This window comes from Chiloscyllium plagiosum, chromosome 40 (assembly GCF_004010195.1).
Source record: "Chiloscyllium plagiosum isolate BGI_BamShark_2017 chromosome 40, ASM401019v2, whole genome shotgun sequence".
Classification (NCBI taxonomy): domain Eukaryota; kingdom Metazoa; phylum Chordata; class Chondrichthyes; order Orectolobiformes; family Hemiscylliidae; genus Chiloscyllium; species Chiloscyllium plagiosum.
Window position 1 is genome coordinate 14,992,029 of NC_057749.1, and position 8,242 is coordinate 15,000,270.

The 8,242-nt window shown below is 46.6% G+C and overlaps 1 long non-coding RNA gene across 1 annotated transcript in view; it reads right to left on the bottom strand.

The window, feature by feature from the left end:
• Positions 1–3,754: 3,754 nt before the first annotated feature.
• The window catches only part of LOC122542655, a 6,648-nt gene continuing 2,160 nt past the window's right edge, over positions 3,755–8,242 (bottom strand). The window contains exons 2-3 of the long non-coding RNA XR_006309848.1: positions 6,889–7,025; positions 3,755–3,839 (exon numbers count right to left, since the gene is read on the bottom strand). This is a non-coding gene — a long non-coding RNA (uncharacterized LOC122542655). The remainder of the gene's footprint in view (positions 3,840–6,888; positions 7,026–8,242) is intronic.

Below are 8,242 nucleotides of genomic sequence, written 5' to 3' on the forward strand. Positions count from 1 at the left end.
CAGTGCTGAGGGAGTGCTGCACTGTCAGAAGGTCAGTGCTGAGGGAGTGCCGCATTGTTGAGCAAAATAAGAAGTGATCTCAGATGTTAATCATAGAATCACTACAATGTGGAAAGAGGCCATTTGGCCCAACAACCTTACACTGCCCCTCTGAAGAGCACCCCACCTTGACCCACACACTTACCGATGTAACCCTGCATTTCTCATGGCTAACCCACACACCTTTGGACTGTGGGAGGAAACCAGAGTACCCGGAGGAAACCCACACAGACACGGCGAGAATGTGCAATCTCCACACAGTCACCCGAGGCTGGAATCGAACCCAGGTCCCTGGCACTGGGAGGCAGCAGTGCTAACCACTGAGCCATCATGTCACCCACCAGCTGAATTTTCCATGCAATTTCTGATTTTTATCTCGACTTGGCCAGTGACATTAAACTCCAGCAGCACTTCCTCCATGGTCAGTAAACCACATGGGTGCAACACTCAAGAACTTCATTACCTTCCACAACCTCCAACAGCAGTGTGTACTATCTATAAAATACACTGCAGAAATTCACCAAAAAATCCTCAGACAGCACCTTCCAAACCCAAGACAGCTTCCACCTAGAAGGACAAGGGCAGCTGATACATGGGAACACCACCCGCTGCAAGTTCCTCTCCAACATGCTCACCATCCTGATGTAACATATCGCCATTCCTTCAGTGTCGTTGGGTAAATACTCTCCCTCACAGCATGTGTTTCTGTTTAAAGCACCATTCAAGAAGTCAGCACACCACCACCTTCTCAAGGAGTAATTAGGGAGAAATAAGTGCTGGCCCAGCCCACGTTCCATGAACAAATGTAAATAAAATTACCAGTGTCTTGAGGAACCAGATTCAAAGGGGACTGGGATGGTTGGAGTAATTGTTTTTACCTCCATGGTTGAGATGTGTCCATCGATCCGAACAGAAAGTTGCACCCTTAACTTACACAATTAAGTTAACTACTCCTCTCTGCAGAGGGCATGGTGCAAAGGTCTGAGGGGTCGGAGAGTGAAGGGGAAATGGAGCACTGACCTGAGTTAGCACCTATTTGTCCAACAGGAGGGAGGCTAAGATTCCATGTATGAAACCGCTGGATGGGAATATGGGAGAGTTGTATTCTGGAAGAATGGGTCCAGGGATTTTCTTTAACAGAAACTAACCTCACGAGTCACCATTAGTGACAGTGAATTAATTTTCCACTAAGTTGTCAAAACAGCATTGGGCTCCCCCTGGGATGAGCTGGGATTTGACTGTTTCTACACAGCCCTCTTGCACCATCTGCTGGTAACAACCAAGCATTACCTGTGATTCTGAGAGAGCATTGAGGGCTGGGGCAGGCTGGTGGACTGCAGAGGCAGCAGATGAGGGCAAGTGGGTTGGGAACGACGGATTGGAAACTGTGCAAAGAGGGAAGGGAGGAGTGTCATAGTTTGAAATCCTGGGGAGTAGTGAAGGGCTGGGACTGGGCAGAGATGCAGGAAGAGGTGACGGGTGTTGGATGTCACCGCTTAGAACATAGAACATAGAACAATCCAGCGCAGAACAGGCCCTTCGGCCCTCGATGTTGCGCCGACCTGTGAACTATTCCCAGCTTGTCCCCTACACTAACCCATCATCATCCATGTGCTTATCCAAGGATTGTTTAAATTTCCCTAATGTGGCTGAGGTGACAGGTAAGGCATTCCACTCCCTTACCACTCTCTGAGTAAAAAAGGTGAAGAAGGAATACAGAAACAGAATATAGGAACAGGAGTAGGCCATTCAGCCCATCAATCCTGCTCCACCATTCAATATGATCACAGCTGATTATCCATCTCAGTCCCCTATTCCCACTTTCTCCCCATATCCTTTGCTCCCTTAAGAACTGTATCTAATTCCTTCCTGAATACATTCGATGGTTCAGCCTCCACCACTTTCTGTCACAGAGCATCCCCCCGGCTCCCCACTCTCTGGGTGAAGACATTTCTCCTCATCTCGGTCCGAAATATCCTACCCAGGATCCTTCAGTTGTGGCTGAGAGATGAGAGGGCACTTGGACTTTGTCAGTGGAGCTTGAGGAAGGAGCTGGAAAATAGTTCCACCTGATTATGTGGAGCCTGGATCTGGGGGGATCTGGACAGGATCACAGAATTCACACAGTGCAGAAGAAGGCCATTCAGTCTATCATGTCCATACTGGCTCTCTGAGCATTAGGGCTCAGTGTCTCTTTTCCCCATAACCTGATATATTAAATAATGCCTTTATGCTATTTCCATTGAACCTGCCTCCCTTACACCTCCTGGCTGTGCATTCCAGACCCCAACTACTGCCATTTCTCATCCTGTACTTGTTTCTTTTTACAAAACTGCGCCCTCTGGTCCTTAATCGTTTTAAAAGCAGGAACCTCTCTGCCCACTCTGTCTATATAGAATTATGTGAAAGTGAGGACTGCAGGTGCTGGAGATCAGAGTCTAGATTAGAGTGGTGCTGGAAAAGCACAGCTAGCTATCTAAAGTTATGTTGAAGAAATATGCTGTTGTCATTCACTGGAATGTCAATATCACATTGCTATGTGGGTGAGGAGAGATTGTGAAAGGAGCAGGGAGCAGGAGGGACAGAAATACGTACTGGGAGTGAATGTTAGGCAGTAGCATTACTGATCAGGCAAAACCTTTTGACTGGGAGGAATGTTCAAAGCTGGTTTCTAAACTGATGTGGGTTTATTGAGTTGATATCTGTGGCTCTCCTCTGACATCTAGTGTTTGGTATCAGGTTTTACACACACAGACCAAACATGACAGAGCTAACATCTTTCAGATGTGAGAGTCATTCAGAACATAGAAGAGTGTCAGGGGGTGGTTAGGGTTGAACACAGGCCAGGCCAATTCCCCAAGGACATTGATGTTGGGGCAACGTTTTATCCAGTGCAGACCTATATACCCTTTATCCAGTGCAGACCTATATACCCCTCTGTACAGTCTTATGGAGTGGGACCAACGGAGACTTTGTGCAGCTAAAACAGCAGTTCCTTTGAACCATAGCCATATTGAAATAACGTCCTTTTGAATGCCCTGCAATTTATGTACAGACTTTCAGCCCCCTGTCTGCACTGAATAGAAAACCCCTTCCTCTTCCCCAGCACCCGATTTCTCACCATTAAAAAAATGTTCTGCTGTGTCTTTCCCCGATAAATAATCTCACAAGATCATCCAGTCTACTGGGACAAAAACAAAAATTGCTGGAAAAGCTCAGCAGACCTGGCAGTATCCGTGGAGAGAAATCAGAGTTCACTTATCGGTCGAGTGGCCCTTCCTCAGAAATTCCTTAGCCTGCTGTGACTCTCTATTCATTGACATGTTCCCTTGCCTTCCCAGCAAGAGTAACCTAACCTTCCTTGTGTTATTGCTCAGAATGTACTAATTCAGCCTTGGAAGAGGGTTTATAAGGGGTAACAGTCTGACAGGAGCGAGAGCTTCGATAACCAGTTGATGCAGATTTAAAATAATCAGATAAAGACTGGGGGATAGTGAGGAGAAATGTTTTTTACGCAGAGTTCATATGGAATCCTTTGAGGCTGTGGAAATGTATAAAACTTGAAAATTCAATGCTTGCAAGGTTAAGAGTAGAGGAATGTGGGACTAATCTTTCAAAGAACCCAGGGTCAGGGTGATGGGCCGAACAGCCTCACTCTGCGCTGCCTGGTCTGGAAGCTGAAGACGGAGCAGACAAAGAGGTGACTGACCTGTCTGAGAGCTGGCCAGGCCCAGGACACAGTGCCCTTTGTGCTCCCTGTGTATCTGCAGAAAGGCCAGAGAGGACAGTGTCACAGCAACCTGGAAAGATAAAATAAAAAGGGTGTCACCCCAGTGTACGGTGAGAACACGAGAAATCATAGATTTCCCACAGTGTGGAAGCAGGCCATTCAGCCCATTGCTCCACACTAACCCTCCAAAGAACATCCCACCCCGACTCACCCTATCCCTGAAAACCTGCTTTCCCCATGGCCAATCCACCCTAACCTGCACATCCCTGGACTGTGGGAGGAAACGGGAGCAAACCTACACAGAAATGAGGAGACCATTCAGCCCCCTCGAGCCTGCTCTGCTATTCAAGAAAACCAAGGCTGATCTGGTTGTGCCCTGAGCTCCGTGCCCCGGGACTGAAAGTGTTGTTGTGAGTAAGCTGTTTCTTCCTGAAGTTGGAAAGAGTAACTCACTGCCACAGCTAAAACATTGTCCCAAAACACCCACCTGGTTTGTTGTATATTTTATATATCTTACTGATCAGCTAAAGGGCATGGTACAAATTTCCAAAGGTGTAACTCATTCAGTGACAGTACTGTCTGCATCTAGGCTTACAGCTCAGCTTCTAGGATTGATCTCATTCATTCATGGGATGTGGGCATCACTGGCTAGGCCAGCATTTATTGCCCGTCCCCAGTTGCACCAGGAGGGGGTGGGGGTGAGCTGCCTTCTTGAACAGCTGCAGTCCATGTGCTGTGGGTAGGCCCACAATGCCCTCAGGGAGGGAATCTGAGGAATTTGATCCAGCGACACTGAAGGAACGGTGATGTACTTCCAAGTCAGGATGGTGAGCGGTTTGGAAAGGAACTTGCAGGGGGTGGTGTTCCCATGTATCTATTTCCCTTGTCCTTCTAGATGGTAGTGGTTGTGGGTCTGGAAGGTGCAGTCTGAAAATGGTTGGTGAATTTCTGCAGTGTATCCTTTAGATAGTACACACTGCTGCTACTGAGTGTCAGTGGGGAAGGGAGTGGATTTTTGTGAATGTGACGCCAATCAAGTGGCTGCTTTGTCCTGGATGGTGTCAAGCTTCTTGAGTGTTGTTGGAGCTGCCCCCATCCAGGCAACTGGGGAGTATTCCATCACCCTCCTGACTTGTGCCTTGTAGACAGGCTTTGGGGAGTCAGGGGGTGAGTAACTCGCGACAGGAATCCTCCCTCTGACCTGCTCAGATGGTTAGATTCTCTTTTTGTGGAGATGGTCATTACCTGGCACAAATGTTCCTTGTCACATTTCAGACCAAACCTGTTATTATCCAGGACCGTGCTGCATTTGAACCTAGACTGCTTCCCTCAATGTATGTTAGAACATAGAACATAGAAAAATACAGCACAGAACAGGCCCTTCGGCCCACGATGTTGTGCCGAACATTTGTCCTAGCTTAAGCACCCATCCATGTACCTATCCAATTGCCGCTTAAAGGTCGCCAATGATTCTGACTCTGCCACCACTCTCTGGGTAAAGAACCTACCCCTGACATCCCCCCTATACCTTCCACCCTTCACCTTAAATTTATGTCCCCTTGTAACACTCTGTTGTATCTGGGGAAAAAGTCTCTGACTGTCTACTCTATCTATTCCTCTGATCATCTTATAAACCTCTATCAAGTCACCCCTCATCCTTCGCCGTTCCAATGAGAAAAGGCCTAGCACTCTCAACCTATCCTCGTACGACCTATTCTCCATTCCAGGCAACATCCTGGTAAATCTTCTCACCTTGTGGCATATTGAGGCCTTTACATGGCCAGAGCTTCATTCCAACCCTGTCATCATTTTATTCGCAAGAGAGGGCAGCTGAGGAAGTAAGGTGGTGGCATAGTAGTTATGCCATTGGGCTAGTCATTTAGAGCCCTGAAAAATACTCTGGGGATGTGGGTTTGAAATCCCCCCCCCCCATGCCAGATATTGAAATTTGTATCTGGAATTAAAAGTAAACATAATGGCGAACATGTAACCACTGTTGATTGTCATAAAAATCCACCTTTTGTGACAGAAATCTGCTGTCCTTACCTGGTCTGGTCTATGGGTAACTCCAGACCCACAGTATTATGGTTGATTTTTAACTGTCTTCTGAAATAGTCAAGCAAGCCACTCAAGGGCAATTAGGCATGGGAAATAAATGTTGGCCTAAGGCAGTGATACCCACATCCCATATGCTTAGTCACCTCCTCAAAGAATTCAATAAGACTTGTAAGGCAAGACCTCCCCTTCACAAATCCGTGCTGGCTGTCCCTAATTAAGCAATGTCTTTCCAGATACTCATAAATCCTATCCCTCAGTACCCTTTCCATTACTTTGCCTACCACCGAAGTAAGACTAACGGGCCTGTAATTCCCAGGGTTATCCCTATTCCCTTTTTTGAACAGGGGCACAACATTCGCCACTCTCCAGTCCTCTGGTACCACCCCCATCGACAATGAAGACGAAAAGATCATTGCCAACGGTTCTGCAATTTCCTCTCTTGCTTCCCACATAATCCTAGGATATATCCCGTCAGGCCCGGGGGACTTGTCTATCCTCAAGTTGTTCAAAATGTCCAACACATCTTCCTTCCTAACAAGTATCTCTTCTAGCTTACCAGTCCGTTTCACACTCTCCTCTTCAACAATACGGTCCCTCTTGTTTGTAAATACTATGTTATCTCTTGAGACCACATCCAGGCTTATCTTATTGAGCACAGTGAGCTTAGATCAACGATCAGTCTCCCACATCTGAGCACATTAAAGTTAAACAGTGCACACAGCACTGTGGAACTGGAATTGAATGTAGGTCAGACGGGGTAAAGACAGCAGATTTCCTTCACATTAGTGAAACCAGATGGATCTTTGCAACAATCTGAAAGTTTCATGGTCAGTGTCACCAGGGTGAGACTTTAAAACTTATTCAATTAAATGTAAGATCTCTGGGTGCAGTGGTGGGATATTTGTAATCGTGAGTCCAGGCCTGTGGAGTACAGTAACTCTGCTGGCATAATTAGCTCAAATTGCTGTTCTTGTTTTTAATCTCTGATTGGTTCGCTTCTCCTTAAAGAGATCTGAGGCTGCAGCCAATCATAGGGACAGAACATGGATGAGGTTGGTTACCTTCTCTCCATTGGCCAGTGTAAACCACTCACTGGATTCCTGCTCTCTCTCGCGAAGTCTCGACAGGTAAGCCTCTGATGATTGCTTTACAACGTCCCATTCTCCACCGGTTAAAATATCCACAGGATACCTCATTGCTAAAGAGACATAATCAAGAAGGTCAGAGCTCGCTTCGTGCCAAAACCCATCTGCTTAGGCCTCGGTAACTCTCACCTCCCAATCTGAAGGTTGTGAGTTCGAGTCCTGCTCCAGAAATGGGGTGCCAGTGGTGTGCTGCACTGTCAGAGGAACTGTTTCTCAGATGGGACTTTGAACTGTAAGATCCTGAGGCTGACTCCTGGGTTACCATGAGACTTGCATAAATTATAATACAGCAAACTTCATCTCAACCAGCACCTTGTGAGCCAACCAGCTCAATAAACCAGCAAAAATTACAGACCTCAAATACCGTAAGCTTTCTGTGTTATTTCAATCCTCCCCCCACCCCCCAACCAATGTCCAAGTCGCCATTTGAAGGTGCAAATGAGAAAGTTCTCTGCCAGTCAGCTTTATTTAAGACAAATTACATTATTATTTAAGTGATTTATGCATAAACAATGGATAATAGTGATGTGTCTTACATTTCTATTACTTAGTGTGTATTACATTGATGCTATGGACTTATAGAGTATTCAACTAACTGGCACATTCCTGGTCCCACAGGGGCCAGTTAATAAAAGGCTTGCTGTATTGTGACTGACAGCATGTCCCTGATGTGAAGAAGACAGAAGGAAGCAGTCTGAAATGTGTTTGTGAAGAGAGAGAGGTCTGAGACACTGCGCTAGAGAGCTGGATTTATTACCTGGCTCCATACAGCTGTAAGGAAAGGTGGGTTATGGTACATAAGGAACTAAAGAGGTACATAAGGAACTAAAAATCAGAGATAAGGAGCAAACAGACTCAGGAAATGTATGTATACCACTCACATATGGTCTGGAGTACGGTTACTCAAATAGTGTAAAATCAAACAGTGTGGCACACCATCAGCACTGACCTTCCAACAGTGCGGCACTCCCTCAGCACTGACCCTCCAACAGTGCAGCACTCCCTCAGCACTGACCCTCCAACAGTGCGGCACTCCCTCAGCACAGACCCTCTGACAGTGCAGCATTCCCTCAGCACAGACCCTCTGACAGTGCAGCATTCCCTCTTTTTAATAGATTAGATTACTTACAGAGTGGAAACAGGCCCTTCGGCCCAACAAGTCCACACCACCCCGCCGAAGCGCAACCCACCCATACCCCTACATTTATCCCTTACCTAACACTACGGGCAATTTAGCATGGCCAATTCACCTGACCTGCACATTTTTTTT